The sequence below is a fragment of the Hyla sarda genome, unplaced genomic scaffold (genome assembly GCF_029499605.1).
Source record: "Hyla sarda isolate aHylSar1 unplaced genomic scaffold, aHylSar1.hap1 scaffold_1227, whole genome shotgun sequence".
Lineage (NCBI taxonomy): Eukaryota > Metazoa > Chordata > Amphibia > Anura > Hylidae > Hyla > Hyla sarda.
This window is the reverse complement of record NW_026607848.1, coordinates 76,296-100,496: the sequence shown is the minus strand read 5'-3', so window position 1 is coordinate 100,496 and position 24,201 is coordinate 76,296. Positions and strand designations below refer to the sequence as shown.

The 24,201-nt window shown below is 46.3% G+C and overlaps 11 non-coding genes across 11 annotated transcripts; all 11 read right to left on the bottom strand.

Moving 5' to 3' along the window:
* Positions 1-394: 394 nt before the first annotated feature.
* LOC130303411 (U2 spliceosomal RNA) lies at positions 395-585 on the bottom strand. The gene has a single exon (XR_008853483.1). It is a non-coding gene; the product is annotated as a U2 spliceosomal RNA (small nuclear RNA).
* A 2,096-nt stretch (positions 586-2,681) lies between these two features.
* Positions 2,682-2,872, bottom strand: LOC130303410 (U2 spliceosomal RNA). The gene has a single exon (XR_008853482.1). It is a non-coding gene; the product is annotated as a U2 spliceosomal RNA (small nuclear RNA).
* A 2,100-nt stretch (positions 2,873-4,972) lies between these two features.
* On the bottom strand, positions 4,973-5,163 carry LOC130303409 (U2 spliceosomal RNA). Its single transcript, XR_008853481.1, has one exon. It is a non-coding gene; the product is annotated as a U2 spliceosomal RNA (small nuclear RNA).
* Positions 5,164-7,262: 2,099 nt separating this feature from the next.
* Positions 7,263-7,453, bottom strand: LOC130303408 (U2 spliceosomal RNA). Its single transcript, XR_008853480.1, has one exon. It is a non-coding gene; the product is annotated as a U2 spliceosomal RNA (small nuclear RNA).
* Positions 7,454-9,545: 2,092 nt separating this feature from the next.
* LOC130303407 (U2 spliceosomal RNA) lies at positions 9,546-9,736 on the bottom strand. Its single transcript, XR_008853479.1, has one exon. It is a non-coding gene; the product is annotated as a U2 spliceosomal RNA (small nuclear RNA).
* Positions 9,737-11,826: 2,090 nt separating this feature from the next.
* Positions 11,827-12,017, bottom strand: LOC130303405 (U2 spliceosomal RNA). The gene has a single exon (XR_008853477.1). It is a non-coding gene; the product is annotated as a U2 spliceosomal RNA (small nuclear RNA).
* Positions 12,018-14,106: 2,089 nt separating this feature from the next.
* Positions 14,107-14,297, bottom strand: LOC130303404 (U2 spliceosomal RNA). The gene has a single exon (XR_008853476.1). It is a non-coding gene; the product is annotated as a U2 spliceosomal RNA (small nuclear RNA).
* A 2,069-nt stretch (positions 14,298-16,366) lies between these two features.
* Positions 16,367-16,557, bottom strand: LOC130303403 (U2 spliceosomal RNA). Its single transcript, XR_008853475.1, has one exon. It is a non-coding gene; the product is annotated as a U2 spliceosomal RNA (small nuclear RNA).
* Positions 16,558-18,649: 2,092 nt separating this feature from the next.
* Positions 18,650-18,840, bottom strand: LOC130303402 (U2 spliceosomal RNA). The gene has a single exon (XR_008853474.1). It is a non-coding gene; the product is annotated as a U2 spliceosomal RNA (small nuclear RNA).
* A 2,091-nt stretch (positions 18,841-20,931) lies between these two features.
* LOC130303401 (U2 spliceosomal RNA) lies at positions 20,932-21,122 on the bottom strand. The gene has a single exon (XR_008853473.1). It is a non-coding gene; the product is annotated as a U2 spliceosomal RNA (small nuclear RNA).
* A 2,080-nt stretch (positions 21,123-23,202) lies between these two features.
* On the bottom strand, positions 23,203-23,393 carry LOC130303400 (U2 spliceosomal RNA). Its single transcript, XR_008853472.1, has one exon. It is a non-coding gene; the product is annotated as a U2 spliceosomal RNA (small nuclear RNA).
* Between the last annotated feature and the right edge of the window lie 808 nt (positions 23,394-24,201).

Below are 24,201 nucleotides of genomic sequence, written 5' to 3'. Positions count from 1 at the left end.
AGGGGTAGGGGTGTGGCGCGATATTGGGGAAGGGATGAGATTTTATATTTCTTCATAAGCATTAATCTTATTTTGTCAATTAGGAACATTCAGCACCCACCCGCTATCAAGGCAGCTGCCTATCATGTCATGCCCTACCTGCACAGGTGTGCTGCCTACTCAAATGATCCAATTAAGGAGGCCATTTAGTCAGCAGCAGCAGAAGTCCTGTGCCTGGACGCTCCAACAGGGGCCAGACACAAGCAGAAGCAGAAGCAGCAGAAGCAGCAGCAGCACCACCTTTTGTTTTTTGGCTGCAGCAGCAGCAGCAGCAAGGCCCACAGGGCTGGCTAGCTGGCTAGCCAGCAAGCAGGTAGCAATGAAAGTAGGAATCTTTCTTTTTAACCCTGTAAGGGGGTGGTGCACTGTACCCGAAGATACTGCCATATCGGGTCAATGCATAGGGCGACGGAAGCAAGCTTCGAAATCGGCCCCCGTTCTCAAAAATCCATTTAATATATGGTCCCCAGATAGGGGACGTATCAGATATTAAACTGATAAGAACAGATACTACACTTGATCTTAGCCAAAAGGCCGAGAAGCGATAACCGTGAAAGGGGCGGGCCCAACAAGGTCCCCTTCATGGGCACTATCACTGCTTGCTGTCAGGGAGGCTGCCAGACAATTTTCCATGCACACTCTGGGCTGGGGGGCAGTCAACCACCAGTACACACAGCAGAACCTAAACCCATACCATTATTGCTAAGCAGCAAGACAGGGGCCCATTGCACTCCCACGGGGCCTTTTTAAATGCAATCCATAACCCGGATTTGCCAGGAACCCTTCTTACTCCTCCTACTTGCATGTGACACTGGGCTTAGGATCTGCATAGGAAACACACACACAAGCACACACCTACCTTTGTTGCCTGCAGATGCCTCCTTGGCTGTCCCCAAACGGTATCAAACCAACACCCACGGGAAGCTGTAAGCATAGAGGACATGCCTGCACCCCATTGGACTTACCTGTGTGGGTTAAATCCGGGTTATTTGACAACCTATGGCGGTGATGGTTCTGCTCAGGCAGAGCAGTGCTGATGCTCCTCATAAAGCTGTCGCTGCTGTGAAGGTTCTAGGTGACATCACAAATCCCTATGGTTACATACACAACAAAGCTGGGTTGTTGTTGTTTACACTCTGCAAGGCCTGTGGAAGTGAGTGACATCATAGCACTGTAGTTCTGAGGGTTCTAGATGGATGCAACAATCTCCTGTTGCTTCTATGAAGGCCATAATAGACGACATCACCAAACAGCTCCATAGTCACATACACAGCAAAGGAGAGATGTTGTTTACACCTAGTGATGTCAGTGGTATTGAGTGACATCACAGCACAGTGCTAAGGCTCCTGGGCCTGGACACAGCAGCGGCTGCAATATCTCAACGGAGAATACGTTTATATATATGTGTGTGTGTGCGCGTATATATATATATATATATATATATATATATATATATATATATATATTTCTCCGCCGAAATCACTTTTAAACCCATTTCCACCTTTTTTTCCCTTCTCTTCCTCTTACTTTTTTTTCACGTTTTTTTACGTTTTTCTCCTTTTCGCCTCTTTTCTGGGCGTATTATTCTTCTTTTTCTTCTTTTTTTTCGTCTAATGCATACCCCATCAGTGCAGCAATGCTTATTCAATACCGCCAGCAGATGGAGACACTGGGGGATAATTTTCTAAGGATTTATACTGATTTTTCCTGTCTGAATTTGTCGCACAGAAAGTTGCAGGCCAAATATGTGTGACATTTCTGCGACTTTAGCTTCTAGAGCATTTTTACAACATTATACATAGGTGCTGAATACATAAAAAGCGACTGTTCAGCGACAGACAAGTCGCATCGGCTGAAAGTAGGCCAGAATGTCAGTCCATGTTGGAGCAGGTTTAGATACAGTCTAAAGCATAGATCTCAAAGTCTGTGCACAGAATTTAGCAAGGGCCTCGCACCTTCTGATGCATCAGGTAGGTGCACAATAGCATAGCCTAACCCTCTGTACTTTGGTCTATATTGATGCGGGACATAGACAGCCAGCTGATGACCAATCCATTAGTGCAATGGATGGCTGGAAGCATTTGTCTTTGCCTTTGCAATACCACAGAAGCAATGCATGGTCAATGTACAGCAATGACACACCTGTGTGAACAGCCAGGAGACCCCCCCCCCCATGTTATGTTACATAGTTACATAGTTAGTACGGTCGAAAAAAGACATATGTCCATCAAGTTCAACCAGGGAATTAAGGGGTAGGGGTGTGGCGCGATATTGGGGAAGGGATGAGATTTTATATTTCTTCATAAGCATTAATCTTATTTTGTCAATTAGGAACATTCAGCACCCACCCGCTATCAAGGCAGCTGCCTATCATGTCATGCCCTACCTGCACAGGTGTGCTGCCTACTCAAATGATCCAATTAAGGAGGCCATTTAGTCAGCAGCAGCAGAAGTCCTGTGCCTGGACGCTCCAACAGGGGCCAGACACAAGCAGAAGCAGAAGCAGCAGAAGCAGCAGCAGCACCACCTTTTGTTTTTTGGCTGCAGCAGCAGCAGCAGCAAGGCCCACAGGGCTGGCTAGCTGGCTAGCCAGCAAGCAGGTAGCAATGAAAGTAGGAATCTTTCTTTTTAACCCTGTAAGGGGGTGGTGCACTGTACCCGAAGATACTGCCATATCGGGTCAATGCATAGGGCGACGGAAGCAAGCTTCGAAATCGGCCCCCGTTCTCAAAAATCCATTTAATATATGGTCCCCAGATAGGGGACGTATCAGATATTAAACTGATAAGAACAGATACTACACTTGATCTTAGCCAAAAGGCCGAGAAGCGATAACCGTGAAAGGGGCGGGCCCAACAAGGTCCCCTTCATGGGCACTATCACTGCTTGCTGTCAGGGAGGCTGCCAGACAATTTTCCATGCACACTCTGGGCTGGGGGGCAGTCAACCACCAGTACACACAGCAGAACCTAAACCCATACCATTATTGCTAAGCAGCAAGACAGGGGCCCATTGCACTCCCACGGGGCCTTTTTAAATGCAATCCATAACCCGGATTTGCCAGGAACCCTTCTTACTCCTCCTACTTGCATGTGACACTGGGCTTAGGATCTGCATAGGAAACACACACACAAGCACACACCTACCTTTGTTGCCTGCAGATGCCTCCTTGGCTGTCCCCAAACGGTATCAAACCAACACCCACGGGAAGCTGTAAGCATAGAGGACATGCCTGCACCCCATTGGACTTACCTGTGTGGGTTAAATCCGGGTTATTTGACAACCTATGGCGGTGATGGTTCTGCTCAGGCAGAGCAGTGCTGATGCTCCTCATAAAGCTGTCGCTGCTGTGAAGGTTCTAGGTGACATCACAAATCCCTATGGTTACATACACAACAAAGCTGGGTTGTTGTTGTTTACACTCTGCAAGGCCTGTGGAAGTGAGTGACATCATAGCACTGTAGTTCTGAGGGTTCTAGATGGATGCAACAATCTCCTGTTGCTTCTATGAAGGCCATAATAGACGACATCACCAAACAGCTCCATAGTCACATACACAGCAAAGGAGAGATGTTGTTTACACCTAGTGATGTCAGTGGTATTGAGTGACATCACAGCACAGTGCTAAGGCTCCTGGGCCTGGACACAGCAGCGGCTGCAATATCTCAACGGAGAATACGTTTATATATATGTGTGTGTGTGCGCGTATATATATATATATATATATATATATATATATATATATATATATATATATTCTCCGCCGAAATCACTTTTAAACCCATTTCCACCTTTTTTTCCCTTCTCTTCCTCTTACTTTTTTTTCACGTTTTTTTACGTTTTTCTCCTTTTCGCCTCTTTTCTGGGCGTATTATTCTTCTTTTTCTTCTTTTTTTTCGTCTAATGCATACCCCATCAGTGCAGCAATGCTTATTCAATACCGCCAGCGGATGGAGACACTGGGGGATAATTTTCTAAGGATTTATACTGATTTTTCCTGTCTGAATTTGTCGCACAGAAAGTTGCAGGCCAAATATGTGTGACATTTCTGCGACTTTAGCTTCTAGAGCATTTTTACAACATTATACATAGGTGCTGAATACATAAAAAGCGACTGTTCAGCGACAGACAAGTCGCATCGGCTGAAAGTAGGCCAGAATGTCAGTCCATGTTGGAGCAGGTTTAGATACAGTCTAAAGCATAGATCTCAAAGTCTGTGCACAGAATTTAGCAAGGGCCTCGCACCTTCTGATGCATCAGGTAGGTGCACAATAGCATAGCCTAACCCTCTGTACTTTGGTCTATATTGATGCGGGACATAGACAGCCAGCTGATGACCAATCCATTAGTGCAATGGATGGCTGGAAGCATTTGTCTTTGCCTTTGCAATACCACAGAAGCAATGCATGGTCAATGTACAGCAATGACACACCTGTGTGAACAGCCAGGAGACCCCCCCCCCCCATGTTATGTTACATAGTTACATAGTTAGTACGGTCGAAAAAAGACATATGTCCATCAAGTTCAACCAGGGAATTAAGGGGTAGGGGTGTGGCGCGATATTGGGGAAGGGATGAGATTTTATATTTCTTCATAAGCATTAATCTTATTTTGTCAATTAGGAACATTCAGCACCCACCCGCTATCAAGGCAGCTGCCTATCATGTCATGCCCTACCTGCACAGGTGTGCTGCCTACTCAAATGATCCAATTAAGGAGGCCATTTAGTCAGCAGCAGCAGAAGTCCTGTGCCTGGACGCTCCAACAGGGGCCAGACACAAGCAGAAGCAGAAGCAGCAGAAGCAGCAGCAGCACCACCTTTTGTTTTTTGGCTGCAGCAGCAGCAGCAGCAAGGCCCACAGGGCTGGCTAGCTGGCTAGCCAGCAAGCAGGTAGCAATGAAAGTAGGAATCTTTCTTTTTAACCCTGTAAGGGGGTGGTGCACTGTACCCGAAGATACTGCCATATCGGGTCAATGCATAGGGCGACGGAAGCAAGCTTCGAAATCGGCCCCCGTTCTCAAAAATCCATTTAATATATGGTCCCCAGATAGGGGACGTATCAGATATTAAACTGATAAGAACAGATACTACACTTGATCTTAGCCAAAAGGCCGAGAAGCGATAACCGTGAAAGGGGCGGGCCCAACAAGGTCCCCTTCATGGGCACTATCACTGCTTGCTGTCAGGGAGGCTGCCAGACAATTTTCCATGCACACTCTGGGCTGGGGGGCAGTCAACCACCAGTACACACAGCAGAACCTAAACCCATACCATTATTGCTAAGCAGCAAGACAGGGGCCCATTGCACTCCCACGGGGCCTTTTTAAATGCAATCCATAACCCGGATTTGCCAGGAACCCTTCTTACTCCTCCTACTTGCATGTGACACTGGGCTTAGGATCTGCATAGGAAACACACACACAAGCACACACCTACCTTTGTTGCCTGCAGATGCCTCCTTGGCTGTCCCCAAACGGTATCAAACCAACACCCACGGGAAGCTGTAAGCATAGAGGACATGCCTGCACCCCATTGGACTTACCTGTGTGGGTTAAATCCGGGTTATTTGACAACCTATGGCGGTGATGGTTCTGCTCAGGCAGAGCAGTGCTGATGCTCCTCATAAAGCTGTCGCTGCTGTGAAGGTTCTAGGTGACATCACAAATCCCTATGGTTACATACACAACAAAGCTGGGTTGTTGTTGTTTACACTCTGCAAGGCCTGTGGAAGTGAGTGACATCATAGCACTGTAGTTCTGAGGGTTCTAGATGGATGCAACAATCTCCTGTTGCTTCTATGAAGGCCATAATAGACGACATCACCAAACAGCTCCATAGTCACATACACAGCAAAGGAGAGATGTTGTTTACACCTAGTGATGTCAGTGGTATTGAGTGACATCACAGCACAGTGCTAAGGCTCCTGGGCCTGGACACAGCAGCGGCTGCAATATCTCAACGGAGAATACGTTTATATATATGTGTGTGTGTGCGCGTATATATATATATATATATATATATATATATATATATATATATATATATTTCTCCGCCGAAATCACTTTTAAACCCATTTCCACCTTTTTTTCCCTTCTCTTCCTCTTACTTTTTTTTCACGTTTTTTTACGTTTTTCTCCTTTTCGCCTCTTTTCTGGGCGTATTATTCTTCTTTTTCTTCTTTTTTTTCGTCTAATGCATACCCCATCAGTGCAGCAATGCTTATTCAATACCGCCAGCAGATGGAGACACTGGGGGATAATTTTCTAAGGATTTATACTGATTTTTCCTGTCTGAATTTGTCGCACAGAAAGTTGCAGGCCAAATATGTGTGACATTTCTGCGACTTTAGCTTCTAGAGCATTTTTACAACATTATACATAGGTGCTGAATACATAAAAAGCGACTGTTCAGCGACAGACAAGTCGCATCGGCTGAAAGTAGGCCAGAATGTCAGTCCATGTTGGAGCAGGTTTAGATACAGTCTAAAGCATAGATCTCAAAGTCTGTGCACAGAATTTAGCAAGGGCCTCGCACCTTCTGATGCATCAGGTAGGTGCACAATAGCATAGCCTAACCCTCTGTACTTTGGTCTATATTGATGCGGGACATAGACAGCCAGCTGATGACCAATCCATTAGTGCAATGGATGGCTGGAAGCATTTGTCTTTGCCTTTGCAATACCACAGAAGCAATGCATGGTCAATGTACAGCAATGACACACCTGTGTGAACAGCCAGGAGACCCCCCCCCCCCATGTTATGTTACATAGTTACATAGTTAGTACGGTCGAAAAAAGACATATGTCCATCAAGTTCAACCAGGGAATTAAGGGGTAGGGGTGTGGCGCGATATTGGGGAAGGGATGAGATTTTATATTTCTTCATAAGCATTAATCTTATTTTGTCAATTAGGAACATTCAGCACCCACCCGCTATCAAGGCAGCTGCCTATCATGTCATGCCCTACCTGCACAGGTGTGCTGCCTACTCAAATGATCCAATTAAGGAGGCCATTTAGTCAGCAGCAGCAGAAGTCCTGTGCCTGGACGCTCCAACAGGGGCCAGACACAAGCAGAAGCAGAAGCAGCAGAAGCAGCAGCAGCACCACCTTTTGTTTTTTGGCTGCAGCAGCAGCAGCAGCAAGGCCCACAGGGCTGGCTAGCTGGCTAGCCAGCAAGCAGGTAGCAATGAAAGTAGGAATCTTTCTTTTTAACCCTGTAAGGGGGTGGTGCACTGTACCCGAAGATACTGCCATATCGGGTCAATGCATAGGGCGACGGAAGCAAGCTTCGAAATCGGCCCCCGTTCTCAAAAATCCATTTAATATATGGTCCCCAGATAGGGGACGTATCAGATATTAAACTGATAAGAACAGATACTACACTTGATCTTAGCCAAAAGGCCGAGAAGCGATAACCGTGAAAGGGGCGGGCCCAACAAGGTCCCCTTCATGGGCACTATCACTGCTTGCTGTCAGGGAGGCTGCCAGACAATTTTCCATGCACACTCTGGGCTGGGGGGCAGTCAACCACCAGTACACACAGCAGAACCTAAACCCATACCATTATTGCTAAGCAGCAAGACAGGGGCCCATTGCACTCCCACGGGGCCTTTTTAAATGCAATCCATAACCCGGATTTGCCAGGAACCCTTCTTACTCCTCCTACTTGCATGTGACACTGGGCTTAGGATCTGCATAGGAAACACACACACAAGCACACACCTACCTTTGTTGCCTGCAGATGCCTCCTTGGCTGTCCCCAAACGGTATCAAACCAACACCCACGGGAAGCTGTAAGCATAGAGGACATGCCTGCACCCCATTGGACTTACCTGTGTGGGTTAAATCCGGGTTATTTGACAACCTATGGCGGTGATGGTTCTGCTCAGGCAGAGCAGTGCTGATGCTCCTCATAAAGCTGTCGCTGCTGTGAAGGTTCTAGGTGACATCACAAATCCCTATGGTTACATACACAACAAAGCTGGGTTGTTGTTGTTTACACTCTGCAAGGCCTGTGGAAGTGAGTGACATCATAGCACTGTAGTTCTGAGGGTTCTAGATGGATGCAACAATCTCCTGTTGCTTCTATGAAGGCCATAATAGACGACATCACCAAACAGCTCCATAGTCACATACACAGCAAAGGAGAGATGTTGTTTACACCTAGTGATGTCAGTGGTATTGAGTGACATCACAGCACAGTGCTAAGGCTCCTGGGCCTGGACACAGCAGCGGCTGCAATATCTCAACGGAGAATACGTTTATATATATGTGTGTGTGTGCGCGTATATATATATATATATATATATATATATATATATATATATATTTCTCCGCCGAAATCACTTTTAAACCCATTTCCACCTTTTTTTCCCTTCTCTTCCTCTTACTTTTTTTTCACGTTTTTTTACGTTTTTCTCCTTTTCGCCTCTTTTCTGGGCGTATTATTCTTCTTTTTCTTCTTTTTTTTCGTCTAATGCATACCCCATCAGTGCAGCAATGCTTATTCAATACCGCCAGCAGATGGAGACACTGGGGGATAATTTTCTAAGGATTTATACTGATTTTTCCTGTCTGAATTTGTCGCACAGAAAGTTGCAGGCCAAATATGTGTGACATTTCTGCGACTTTAGCTTCTAGAGCATTTTTACAACATTATACATAGGTGCTGAATACATAAAAAGCGACTGTTCAGCGACAGACAAGTCGCATCGGCTGAAAGTAGGCCAGAATGTCAGTCCATGTTGGAGCAGGTTTAGATACAGTCTAAAGCATAGATCTCAAAGTCTGTGCACAGAATTTAGCAAGGGCCTCGCACCTTCTGATGCATCAGGTAGGTGCACAATAGCATAGCCTAACCCTCTGTACTTTGGTCTATATTGATGCGGGACATAGACAGCCAGCTGATGACCAATCCATTAGTGCAATGGATGGCTGGAAGCATTTGTCTTTGCCTTTGCAATACCACAGAAGCAATGCATGGTCAATGTACAGCAATGACACACCTGTGTGAACAGCCAGGAGACCCCCCCCCCCATGTTATGTTACATAGTTACATAGTTAGTACGGTCGAAAAAAGACATATGTCCATCAAGTTCAACCAGGGAATTAAGGGGTAGGGGTGTGGCGCGATATTGGGGAAGGGATGAGATTTTATATTTCTTCATAAGCATTAATCTTATTTTGTCAATTAGGAACATTCAGCACCCACCCGCTATCAAGGCAGCTGCCTATCATGTCATGCCCTACCTGCACAGGTGTGCTGCCTACTCAAATGATCCAATTAAGGAGGCCATTTAGTCAGCAGCAGCAGAAGTCCTGTGCCTGGACGCTCCAACAGGGGCCAGACACAAGCAGAAGCAGAAGCAGCAGAAGCAGCAGCAGCACCACCTTTTGTTTTTTGGCTGCAGCAGCAGCAGCAGCAAGGCCCACAGGGCTGGCTAGCTGGCTAGCCAGCAAGCAGGTAGCAATGAAAGTAGGAATCTTTCTTTTTAACCCTGTAAGGGGGTGGTGCACTGTACCCGAAGATACTGCCATATCGGGTCAATGCATAGGGCGACGGAAGCAAGCTTCGAAATCGGCCCCCGTTCTCAAAAATCCATTTAATATATGGTCCCCAGATAGGGGACGTATCAGATATTAAACTGATAAGAACAGATACTACACTTGATCTTAGCCAAAAGGCCGAGAAGCGATAACCGTGAAAGGGGCGGGCCCAACAAGGTCCCCTTCATGGGCACTATCACTGCTTGCTGTCAGGGAGGCTGCCAGACAATTTTCCATGCACACTCTGGGCTGGGGGGCAGTCAACCACCAGTACACACAGCAGAACCTAAACCCATACCATTATTGCTAAGCAGCAAGACAGGGGCCCATTGCACTCCCACGGGGCCTTTTTAAATGCAATCCATAACCCGGATTTGCCAGGAACCCTTCTTACTCCTCCTACTTGCATGTGACACTGGGCTTAGGATCTGCATAGGAAACACACACACAAGCACACACCTACCTTTGTTGCCTGCAGATGCCTCCTTGGCTGTCCCCAAACGGTATCAAACCAACACCCACGGGAAGCTGTAAGCATAGAGGACATGCCTGCACCCCATTGGACTTACCTGTGTGGGTTAAATCCGGGTTATTTGACAACCTATGGCGGTGATGGTTCTGCTCAGGCAGAGCAGTGCTGATGCTCCTCATAAAGCTGTCGCTGCTGTGAAGGTTCTAGGTGACATCACAAATCCCTATGGTTACATACACAACAAAGCTGGGTTGTTGTTGTTTACACTCTGCAAGGCCTGTGGAAGTGAGTGACATCATAGCACTGTAGTTCTGAGGGTTCTAGATGGATGCAACAATCTCCTGTTGCTTCTATGAAGGCCATAATAGACGACATCACCAAACAGCTCCATAGTCACATACACAGCAAAGGAGAGATGTTGTTTACACCTAGTGATGTCAGTGGTATTGAGTGACATCACAGCACAGTGCTAAGGCTCCTGGGCCTGGACACAGCAGCGGCTGCAATATCTCAACGGAGAATACGTTTATATATATGTGTGTGTGTGCGCGTATATATATATATATATATATATATATATATATATATATATTTCTCCGCCGAAATCACTTTTAAACCCATTTCCACCTTTTTTTCCCTTCTCTTCCTCTTACTTTTTTTTCACGTTTTTTTACGTTTTTCTCCTTTTCGCCTCTTTTCTGGGCGTATTATTCTTCTTTTTCTTCTTTTTTTTCGTCTAATGCATACCCCATCAGTGCAGCAATGCTTATTCAATACCGCCAGCAGATGGAGACACTGGGGGATAATTTTCTAAGGATTTATACTGATTTTTCCTGTCTGAATTTGTCGCACAGAAAGTTGCAGGCCAAATATGTGTGACATTTCTGCGACTTTAGCTTCTAGAGCATTTTTACAACATTATACATAGGTGCTGAATACATAAAAAGCGACTGTTCAGCGACAGACAAGTCGCATCGGCTGAAAGTAGGCCAGAATGTCAGTCCATGTTGGAGCAGGTTTAGATACAGTCTAAAGCATAGATCTCAAAGTCTGTGCACAGAATTTAGCAAGGGCCTCGCACCTTCTGATGCATCAGGTAGGTGCACAATAGCATAGCCTAACCCTCTGTACTTTGGTCTATATTGATGCGGGACATAGACAGCCAGCTGATGACCAATCCATTAGTGCAATGGATGGCTGGAAGCATTTGTCTTTGCCTTTGCAATACCACAGAAGCAATGCATGGTCAATGTACAGCAATGACACACCTGTGTGAACAGCCAGGAGACCCCCCCCCCCATGTTATGTTACATAGTTACATAGTTAGTACGGTCGAAAAAAGACATATGTCCATCAAGTTCAACCAGGGAATTAAGGGGTAGGGGTGTGGCGCGATATTGGGGAAGGGATGAGATTTTATATTTCTTCATAAGCATTAATCTTATTTTGTCAATTAGGAACATTCAGCACCCACCCGCTATCAAGGCAGCTGCCTATCATGTCATGCCCTACCTGCACAGGTGTGCTGCCTACTCAAATGATCCAATTAAGGAGGCCATTTAGTCAGCAGCAGCAGAAGTCCTGTGCCTGGACGCTCCAACAGGGGCCAGACACAAGCAGAAGCAGAAGCAGCAGAAGCAGCAGCAGCACCACCTTTTGTTTTTTGGCTGCAGCAGCAGCAGCAGCAAGGCCCACAGGGCTGGCTAGCTGGCTAGCCAGCAAGCAGGTAGCAATGAAAGTAGGAATCTTTCTTTTTAACCCTGTAAGGGGGTGGTGCACTGTACCCGAAGATACTGCCATATCGGGTCAATGCATAGGGCGACGGAAGCAAGCTTCGAAATCGGCCCCCGTTCTCAAAAATCCATTTAATATATGGTCCCCAGATAGGGGACGTATCAGATATTAAACTGATAAGAACAGATACTACACTTGATCTTAGCCAAAAGGCCGAGAAGCGATAACCGTGAAAGGGGCGGGCCCAACAAGGTCCCCTTCATGGGCACTATCACTGCTTGCTGTCAGGGAGGCTGCCAGACAATTTTCCATGCACACTCTGGGCTGGGGGGCAGTCAACCACCAGTACACACAGCAGAACCTAAACCCATACCATTATTGCTAAGCAGCAAGACAGGGGCCCATTGCACTCCCACGGGGCCTTTTTAAATGCAATCCATAACCCGGATTTGCCAGGAACCCTTCTTACTCCTCCTACTTGCATGTGACACTGGGCTTAGGATCTGCATAGGAAACACACACACAAGCACACACCTACCTTTGTTGCCTGCAGATGCCTCCTTGGCTGTCCCCAAACGGTATCAAACCAACACCCACGGGAAGCTGTAAGCATAGAGGACATGCCTGCACCCCATTGGACTTACCTGTGTGGGTTAAATCCGGGTTATTTGACAACCTATGGCGGTGATGGTTCTGCTCAGGCAGAGCAGTGCTGATGCTCCTCATAAAGCTGTCGCTGCTGTGAAGGTTCTAGGTGACATCACAAATCCCTATGGTTACATACACAACAAAGCTGGGTTGTTGTTGTTTACACTCTGCAAGGCCTGTGGAAGTGAGTGACATCATAGCACTGTAGTTCTGAGGGTTCTAGATGGATGCAACAATCTCCTGTTGCTTCTATGAAGGCCATAATAGACGACATCACCAAACAGCTCCATAGTCACATACACAGCAAAGGAGAGATGTTGTTTACACCTAGTGATGTCAGTGGTATTGAGTGACATCACAGCACAGTGCTAAGGCTCCTGGGCCTGGACACAGCAGCGGCTGCAATATCTCAACGGAGAATACGTTTATATATATGTGTGTGTGTGCGCGTATATATATATATATATATATATATATATATATATATATTTCTCCGCCGAAATCACTTTTAAACCCATTTCCACCTTTTTTTCCCTTCTCTTCCTCTTACTTTTTTTTCACGTTTTTTTACGTTTTTCTCCTTTTCGCCTCTTTTCTGGGCGTATTATTCTTCTTTTTCTTCTTTTTTTTCGTCTAATGCATACCCCATCAGTGCAGCAATGCTTATTCAATACCGCCAGCAGATGGAGACACTGGGGGATAATTTTCTAAGGATTTATACTGATTTTTCCTGTCTGAATTTGTCGCACAGAAAGTTGCAGGCCAAATATGTGTGACATTTCTGCGACTTTAGCTTCTAGAGCATTTTTACAACATTATACATAGGTGCTGAATACATAAAAAGCGACTGTTCAGCGACAGACAAGTCGCATCGGCTGAAAGTAGGCCAGAATGTCAGTCCATGTTGGAGCAGGTTTAGATACAGTCTAAAGCATAGATCTCAAAGTCTGTGCACAGAATTTAGCAAGGGCCTCGCACCTTCTGATGCATCAGGTAGGTGCACAATAGCATAGCCTAACCCTCTGTACTTTGGTCTATATTGATGCGGGACATAGACAGCCAGCTGATGACCAATCCATTAGTGCAATGGATGGCTGGAAGCATTTGTCTTTGCCTTTGCAATACCACAGAAGCAATGCATGGTCAATGTACAGCAATGACACACCTGTGTGAACAGCCAGGAGACCCCCCCCCCCCATGTTATGTTACATAGTTACATAGTTAGTACGGTCGAAAAAAGACATATGTCCATCAAGTTCAACCAGGGAATTAAGGGGTAGGGGTGTGGCGCGATATTGGGGAAGGGATGAGATTTTATATTTCTTCATAAGCATTAATCTTATTTTGTCAATTAGGAACATTCAGCACCCACCCGCTATCAAGGCAGCTGCCTATCATGTCATGCCCTACCTGCACAGGTGTGCTGCCTACTCAAATGATCCAATTAAGGAGGCCATTTAGTCAGCAGCAGCAGAAGTCCTGTGCCTGGACGCTCCAACAGGGGCCAGACACAAGCAGAAGCAGAAGCAGCAGAAGCAGCAGCAGCACCACCTTTTGTTTTTTGGCTGCAGCAGCAGCAGCAGCAAGGCCCACAGGGCTGGCTAGCTGGCTAGCCAGCAAGCAGGTAGCAATGAAAGTAGGAATCTTTCTTTTTAACCCTGTAAGGGGGTGGTGCACTGTACCCGAAGATACTGCCATATCGGGTCAATGCATAGGGCGACGGAAGCAAGCTTCGAAATCGGCCCCCGTTCTCAAAAATCCATTTAATATATGGTCCCCAGATAGGGGACGTATCAGATATTAAACTGATAAGAACAGATACTACACTTGATCTTAGCCAAAAGGCCGAGAAGCGATAACCGTGAAAGGGGCGGGCCCAACAAGGTCCCCTTCATGGGCACTATCACTGCTTGCTGTCAGGGAGGCTGCCAGACAATTTTCCATGCACACTCTGGGCTGGGGGGCAGTCAACCACCAGTACACACAGCAGAACCTAAACCCATACCATTATTGCTAAGCAGCAAGACAGGGGCCCATTGCACTCCCACGGGGCCTTTTTAAATGCAATCCATAACCCGGATTTGCCAGGAACCCTTCTTAATCCTCCTACTTGCATGTGACACTGGGCTTAGGATCTGCATAGGAAACACACACACAAGCACACACCTACCTTTGTTGCCTGCAGATGCCTCCTTGGCTGTCCCCAAACGGTATCAAACCAACACCCACGGGAAGCTGTAAGCATAGAGGACATGCCTGCACCCCATTGGACTTACCTGTGTGGGTTAAATCCGGGTTATTTGACAACCTATGGCGGTGATGGTTCTGCTCAGGCAGAGCAGTGCTGATGCTCCTCATAAAGCTGTCGCTGCTGTGAAGGTTCTAGGTGACATCACAAATCCCTATGGTTACATACACAACAAAGCTGGGTTGTTGTTGTTTACACTCTGCAAGGCCTGTGGAAGTGAGTGACATCATAGCACTGTAGTTCTGAGGGTTCTAGATGGATGCAACAATCTCCTGTTGCTTCTATGAAGGCCATAATAGACGACATCACCAAACAGCTCCATAGTCACATACACAGCAAAGGAGAGATGTTGTTTACACCTAGTGATGTCAGTGGTATTGAGTGACATCACAGCACAGTGCTAAGGCTCCTGGGCCTGGACACAGCAGCGGCTGCAATATCTCAACGGAGAATACGTTTATATATATGTGTGTGTGTGCGCGTATATATATATATATATATTTCTCCGCCGAAATCACTTTTAAACCCATTTCCACCTTTTTTTCCCTTCTCTTCCTCTTACTTTTTTTTCACGTTTTTTTACGTTTTTCTCCTTTTCGCCTCTTTTCTGGGCGTATTATTCTTCTTTTTCTTCTTTTTTTTCGTCTAATGCATACCCCATCAGTGCAGCAATGCTTATTCAATACCGCCAGCAGATGGAGACACTGGGGGATAATTTTCTAAGGATTTATACTGATTTTTCCTGTCTGAATTTGTCGCACAGAAAGTTGCAGGCCAAATATGTGTGACATTTCTGCGACTTTAGCTTCTAGAGCATTTTTACAACATTATACATAGGTGCTGAATACATAAAAAGCGACTGTTCAGCGACAGACAAGTCGCATCGGCTGAAAGTAGGCCAGAATGTCAGTCCATGTTGGAGCAGGTTTAGATACAGTCTAAAGCATAGATCTCAAAGTCTGTGCACAGAATTTAGCAAGGGCCTCGCACCTTCTGATGCATCAGGTAGGTGCACAATAGCATAGCCTAACCCTCTGTACTTTGGTCTATATTGATGCGGGACATAGACAGCCAGCTGATGACCAATCCATTAGTGCAATGGATGGCTGGAAGCATTTGTCTTTGCCTTTGCAATACCACAGAAGCAATGCATGGTCAATGTACAGCAATGACACACCTGTGTGAACAGCCAGGAGACCCCCCCCCCCCATGTTATGTTACATAGTTACATAGTTAGTACGGTCGAAAAAAGACATATGTCCATCAAGTTCAACCAGGGAATTAAGGGGTAGGGGTGTGGCGCGATATTGGGGAAGGGATGAGATTTTATATTTCTTCATAAGCATTAATCTTATTTTGTCAATTAGGAACATTCAGCACCCACCCGCTATCAAGGCAGCTGCCTATCATGTCATGCCCTACCTGCACAGGTGTGCTGCCTACTCAAATGATCCAATTAAGGAGGCCATTTAGTCAGCAGCAGCAGAAGTCCTGTGCCTGGACGCTCCAACAGGGGCCAGACACAAGCAGAAGCAGAAGCAGCAGAAGCAGCAGCAGCACCACCTTTTGTTTTTTGGCTGCAGCAGCAGCAGCAGCAAGGCCCACAGGGCTGGCTAGCTGGCTAGCCAGCAAGCAGGTAGCAATGAAAGTAGGAATCTTTCTTTTTAACCCTGTAAGGGGGTGGTGCACTGTACCCGAAGATACTGCCATATCGGGTCAATGCATAGGGCGACGGAAGCAAGCTTCGAAATCGGCCCCCGTTCTCAAAAATCCATTTAATATATGGTCCCCAGATAGGGGACGTATCAGATATTAAACTGATAAGAACAGATACTACACTTGATCTTAGCCAAAAGGCCGAGAAGCGATAACCGTGAAAGGGGCGGGCCCAACAAGGTCCCCTTCATGGGCACTATCACTGCTTGCTGTCAGGGAGGCTGCCAGACAATTTTCCATGCACACTCTGGGCTGGGGGGCAGTCAACCACCAGTACACACAGCAGAACCTAAACCCATACCATTATTGCTAAGCAGCAAGACAGGGGCCCATTGCACTCCCACGGGGCCTTTTTAAATGCAATCCATAACCCGGATTTGCCAGGAACCCTTCTTACTCCTCCTACTTGCATGTGACACTGGGCTTAGGATCTGCATAGGAAACACACACACAAGCACACACCTACCTTTGTTGCCTGCAGATGCCTCCTTGGCTGTCCCCAAACGGTATCAAACCAACACCCACGGGAAGCTGTAAGCATAGAGGACATGCCTGCACCCCATTGGACTTACCTGTGTGGGTTAAATCCGGGTTATTTGACAACCTATGGCGGTGATGGTTCTGCTCAGGCAGAGCAGTGCTGATGCTCCTCATAAAGCTGTCGCTGCTGTGAAGGTTCTAGGTGACATCACAAATCCCTATGGTTACATACACAACAAAGCTGGGTTGTTGTTGTTTACACTCTGCAAGGCCTGTGGAAGTGAGTGACATCATAGCACTGTAGTTCTGAGGGTTCTAGATGGATGCAACAATCTCCTGTTGCTTCTATGAAGGCCATAATAGACGACATCACCAAACAGCTCCATAGTCACATACACAGCAAAGGAGAGATGTTGTTTACACCTAGTGATGTCAGTGGTATTGAGTGACATCACAGCACAGTGCTAAGGCTCCTGGGCCTGGACACAGCAGCGGCTGCAATATCTCAACGGAGAATACGTTTATATATATGTGTGTGTGTGCGCGTATATATATATATATATATATATATATATATATATATATATATTTCTCCGCCGAAATCACTTTTAAACCCATTTCCACCTTTTTTTCCCTTCTCTTCCTCTTACTTTTTTTTCACGTTTTTTTACGTTTTTCTCCTTTTCGCCTCTTTTCTGGGCGTATTATTCTTCTTTTTCTTCTTTTTTTTCGTCTAATGCATACCCCATCAGTGCAGCAATGCTTATTCAATACCGCCAGCAGATGGAGACACTGGGGGATAATTTTCTAAGGATTTATACTGATTTTTCCTGTCTGAATTTGTCGCACAGAAAGTTGCAGGCCAAATATGTGTGACATTTCTGCGACTTTAGCTTCTAGAGCATTTTTACAACATTATACATAGGTGCTGAATACATAAAAAGCGACTGTTCAGCGACAGACAAGTCGCATCGGCTGAAAGTAGGCCAGAATGTCAGTCCATGTTGGAGCAGGTTTAGATACAGTCTAAAGCATAGATCTCAAAGTCTGTGCACAGAATTTAGCAAGGGCCTCGCACCTTCTGATGCATCAGGTAGGTGCACAATAGCATAGCCTAACCCTCTGTACTTTGGTCTATATTGATGCGGGACATAGACAGCCAGCTGATGACCAATCCATTAGTGCAATGGATGGCTGGAAGCATTTGTCTTTGCCTTTGCAATACCACAGAAGCAATGCATGGTCAATGTACAGCAATGACACACCTGTGTGAACAGCCAGGAGACCCCCCCCCCCATGTTATGTTACATAGTTACATAGTTAGTACGGTCGAAAAAAGACATATGTCCATCAAGTTCAACCAGGGAATTAAGGGGTAGGGGTGTGGCGCGATATTGGGGAAGGGATGAGATTTTATATTTCTTCATAAGCATTAATCTTATTTTGTCAATTAGGAACATTCAGCACCCACCCGCTATCAAGGCAGCTGCCTATCATGTCATGCCCTACCTGCACAGGTGTGCTGCCTACTCAAATGATCCAATTAAGGAGGCCATTTAGTCAGCAGCAGCAGAAGTCCTGTGCCTGGACGCTCCAACAGGGGCCAGACACAAGCAGAAGCAGAAGCAGCAGAAGCAGCAGCAGCACCACCTTTTGTTTTTTGGCTGCAGCAGCAGCAGCAGCAAGGCCCACAGGGCTGGCTAGCTGGCTAGCCAGCAAGCAGGTAGCAATGAAAGTAGGAATCTTTCTTTTTAACCCTGTAAGGGGGTGGTGCACTGTACCCGAAGATACTGCCATATCGGGTCAATGCATAGGGCGACGGAAGCAAGCTTCGAAATCGGCCCCCGTTCTCAAAAATCCATTTAATATATGGTCCCCAGATAGGGGACGTATCAGATATTAAACTGATAAGAACAGATACTACACTTGATCTTAGCCAAAAGGCCGAGAAGCGATAACCGTGAAAGGGGCGGGCCCAACAAGGTCCCCTTCATGGGCACTATCACTGCTTGCTGTCAGGGAGGCTGCCAGACAATTTTCCATGCACACTCTGGGCTGGGGGGCAGTCAACCACCAGTACACACAGCAGAACCTAAACCCATACCATTATTGCTAAGCAGCAAGACAGGGGCCCATTGCACTCCCACGGGGCCTTTTTAAATGCAATCCATAACCCGGATTTGCCAGGAACCCTTCTTACTCCTCCTACTTGCATGTGACACTGGGCTTAGGATCTGCATAGGAAACACACACACAAGCACACACCTACCTTTGTTGCCTGCAGATGCCTCCTTGGCTGTCCCCAAACGGTATCAAACCAACACCCACGGGAAGCTGTAAGCATAGAGGACATGCCTGCACCCCATTGGACTTACCTGTGTGGGTTAAATCCGGGTTATTTGACAACCTATGGCGGTGATGGTTCTGCTCAGGCAGAGCAGTGCTGATGCTCCTCATAAAGCTGTCGCTGCTGTGAAGGTTCTAGGTGACATCACAAATCCCTATGGTTACATACACAACAAAGCTGGGTTGTTGTTGTTTACACTCTGCAAGGCCTGTGGAAGTGAGTGACATCATAGCACTGTAGTTCTGAGGGTTCTAGATGGATGCAACAATCTCCTGTTGCTTCTATGAAGGCCATAATAGACGACATCACCAAACAGCTCCATAGTCACATACACAGCAAAGGAGAGATGTTGTTTACACCTAGTGATGTCAGTGGTATTGAGTGACATCACAGCACAGTGCTAAGGCTCCTGGGCCTGGACACAGCAGCGGCTGCAATATCTCAACGGAGAATACGTTTATATATATGTGTGTGTGTGCGCGTATATATATATATATATATATATATATATATATATATATATTTCTCCGCCGAAATCACTTTTAAACCCATTTCCACCTTTTTTTCCCTTCTCTTCCTCTTACTTTTTTTTCACGTTTTTTTACGTTTTTCTCCTTTTCGCCTCTTTTCTGGGCGTATTATTCTTCTTTTTCTTCTTTTTTTTCGTCTAATGCATACCCCATCAGTGCAGCAATGCTTATTCAATACCGCCAGCAGATGGAGACACTGGGGGATAATTTTCTAAGGATTTATACTGATTTTTCCTGTCTGAATTTGTCGCACAGAAAGTTGCAGGCCAAATATGTGTGACATTTCTGCGACTTTAGCTTCTAGAGCATTTTTACAACATTATACATAGGTGCTGAATACATAAAAAGCGACTGTTCAGCGACAGACAAGTCGCATCGGCTGAAAGTAGGCCAGAATGTCAGTCCATGTTGGAGCAGGTTTAGATACAGTCTAAAGCATAGATCTCAAAGTCTGTGCACAGAATTTAGCAAGGGCCTCGCACCTTCTGATGCATCAGGTAGGTGCACAATAGCATAGCCTAACCCTCTGTACTTTGGTCTATATTGATGCGGGACATAGACAGCCAGCTGATGACCAATCCATTAGTGCAATGGATGGCTGGAAGCATTTGTCTTTGCCTTTGCAATACCACAGAAGCAATGCATGGTCAATGTACAGCAATGACACACCTGTGTGAACAGCCAGGAGACCCCCCCCCCCCATGTTATGTTACATAGTTACATAGTTAGTACGGTCGAAAAAAGACATATGTCCATCAAGTTCAACCAGGGAATTAAGGGGTAGGGGTGTGGCGTGATATTGGGGAAGGGATGAGATTTTATATTTCTTCATAAGCATTAATCTTATTTTGTCAATTAGGAACATTCAGCACCCACCCGCTATCAAGGCAGCTGCCTATCATGTCATGCCCTACCTGCACAGGTGTGCTGCCTACTCAAATGATCCAATTAAGGAGGCCATTTAGTCAGCAGCAGCAGAAGTCCTGTGCCTGGACGCTCCAACAGGGGCCAGACTCAAGCAGAAGCAGAAGCAGCAGAAGCAGCAGCAGCACCACCTTTTGTTTTTTGGCTGCAGCAGCAGCAGCAGCAAGGCCCACAGGGCTGGCTAGCTGGCTAGCCAGCAAGCAGGTAGCAATGAAAGTAGGAATCTTTCTTTTTAACCCTGTAAGGGGGTGGTGCACTGTACCCGAAGATACTGCCATATCGGGTCAATGCATAGGGCGACGGAAGCAAGCTTCGAAATCGGCCCCCGTTCTCAAAAATCCATTTAATATATGGTCCCCAGATAGGGGACGTATCAGATATTAAACTGATAAGAACAGATACTACACTTGATCTTAGCCAAAAGGCCGAGAAGCGATAACCGTGAAAGGGGCGGGCCCAACAAGGTCCCCTTCATGGGCACTATCACTGCTTGCTGTCAGGGAGGCTGCCAGACAATTTTCCATGCACACTCTGGGCTGGGGGGCAGTCAACCACCAGTACACACAGCAGAACCTAAACCCATACCATTATTGCTAAGCAGCAAGACAGGGGCCCATTGCACTCCCACGGGGCCTTTTTAAATGCAATCCATAACCCGGATTTGCCAGGAACCCTTCTTACTCCTCCTACTTGCATGTGACACTGGGCTTAGGATCTGCATAGGAAACACACACACAAGCACACACCTACCTTTGTTGCCTGCAGATGCCTCCTTGGCTGTCCCCAAACGGTATCAAACCAACACCCACGGGAAGCTGTAAGCATAGAGGACATGCCTGCACCCCATTGGACTTACCTGTGTGGGTTAAATCCGGGTTATTTGACAACCTATGGCGGTGATGGTTCTGCTCAGGCAGAGCAGTGCTGATGCTCCTCATAAAGCTGTCGCTGCTGTGAAGGTTCTAGGTGACATCACAAATCCCTATGGTTACATACACAACAAAGCTGGGTTGTTGTTGTTTACACTCTGCAAGGCCTGTGGAAGTGAGTGACATCATAGCACTGTAGTTCTGAGGGTTCTAGATGGATGCAACAATCTCCTGTTGCTTCTATGAAGGCCATAATAGACGACATCACCAAACAGCTCCATAGTCACATACACAGCAAAGGAGAGATGTTGTTTACACCTAGTGATGTCAGTGGTATTGAGTGACATCACAGCACAGTGCTAAGGCTCCTGGGCCTGGACACAGCAGCGGCTGCAATATCTCAACGGAGAATACGTTTATATATATGTGTGTGTGTGCGCGTATATATATATATATATATATATATATATATATATATTTCTCCGCCGAAATCACTTTTAAACCCATTTCCACCTTTTTTTCCCTTCTCTTCCTCTTACTTTTTTTTCACGTTTTTTTACGTTTTTCTCCTTTTCGCCTCTTTTCTGGGCGTATTATTCTTCTTTTTCTTCTTTTTTTTCGTCTAATGCATACCCCATCAGTGCAGCAATGCTTATTCAATACCGCCAGCAGATGGAGACACTGGGGGATAATTTTCTAAGGATTTATACTGATTTTTCCTGTCTGAATTTGTCGCACAGAAAGTTGCAGGCCAAATATGTGTGACATTTCTGCGACTTTAGCTTCTAGAGCATTTTTACAACATTATACATAGGTGCTGAATACATAAAAAGCGACTGTTCAGCGACAGACAAGTCGCATCGGCTGAAAGTAGGCCAGAATGTCAGTCCATGTTGGAGCAGGTTTAGATACAGTCTAAAGCATAGATCTCAAAGTCTGTGCACAGAATTTAGCAAGGGCCTCGCACCTTCTGATGCATCAGGTAGGTGCACAATAGCATAGCCTAACCCTCTGTACTTTGGTCTATATTGATGCGGGACATAGACAGCCAGCTGATGACCAATCCATTAGTGCAATGGATGGCTGGAAGCATTTGTCTTTGCCTTTGCAATACCACAGAAGCAATGCATGGTCAATGTACAGCAATGACACACCTGTGTGAACAGCCAGGAGACCCCCCCCCCCATGTTATGTTACATAGTTACATAGTTAGTACGGTCGAAAAAAGACATATGTCCATCAAGTTCAACCAGGGAATTAAGGGGTAGGGGTGTGGCGCGATATTGGGGAAGGGATGAGATTTTATATTTCTTCATAAGCATTAATCTTATTTTGTCAATTAGGAACATTCAGCACCCACCCGCTATCAAGGCAGCTGCCTATCATGTCATGCCCTACCTGCACAGGTGTGCTGCCTACTCAAATGATCCAATTAAGGAGGCCATTTAGTCAGCAGCAGCAGAAGTCCTGTGCCTGGACGCTCCAACAGGGGCCAGACACAAGCAGAAGCAGAAGCAGCAGAAGCAGCAGCAGCACCACCTTTTGTTTTTTGGCTGCAGCAGCAGCAAGGCCCACAGGGCTGGCTAGCTGGCTAGCCAGCAAGCAGGTAGCAATGAAAGTAGGAATCTTTCTTTTTAACCCTGTAAGGGGGTGGTGCACTGTACCCGAAGATACTGCCATATCGGGTCAATGCATAGGGCGACGGAAGCAAGCTTCGAAATCGGCCCCCGTTCTCAAAAATCCATTTAATATATGGTCCCCAGATAGGGGACGTATCAGATATTAAACTGATAAGAACAGATACTACACTTGATCTTAGCCAAAAGGCCGAGAAGCGATAACCGTGAAAGGGGCGGGCCCAACAAGGTCCCCTTCATGGGCACTATCACTGCTTGCTGTCAGGGAGGCTGCCAGACAATTTTCCATGCACACTCTGGGCTGGGGGGCAGTCAACCACCAGTACACACAGCAGAACCTAAACCCATACCATTATTGCTAAGCAGCAAGACAGGGGCCCATTGCACTCCCACGGGGCCTTTTTAAATGCAATCCATAACCCGGATTTGCCAGGAACCCTTCTTACTCCTCCTACTTGCATGTGACACTGGGCTTAGGATCTGCATAGGAAACACACACACAAGCACACACCTACCTTTGTTGCCTGCAGATGCCTCCTTGGCTGTCCCCAAACGGTATCAAACCAACACCCACGGGAAGCTGTAAGCATAGAGGACATGCCTGCACCCCATTGGACTTACCTGTGTGGGTTAAATCCGGGTTATTTGACAACCTATGGCGGTGATGGTTCTGCTCAGGCAGAGCAGTGCTGATGCTCCTCATAAAGCTGTCGCTGCTGTGAAGGTTCTAGGTGACATCACAAATCCCTATGGTTACATACACAACAAAGCTGGGTTGTTGTTGTTTACACTCTGCAAGGCCTGTGGAAGTGAGTGACATCATAGCACTGTAGTTCTGAGGGTTCTAGATGGATGCAACAATCTCCTGTTGCTTCTATGAAGGCCATAATAGACGACATCACCAAACAGCTCCATAGTCACATACACAGCAAAGGAGAGATGTTGTTTACACCTAGTGATGTCAGTGGTATTGAGTGACATCACAGCACAGTGCTAAGGCTCCTGGGCCT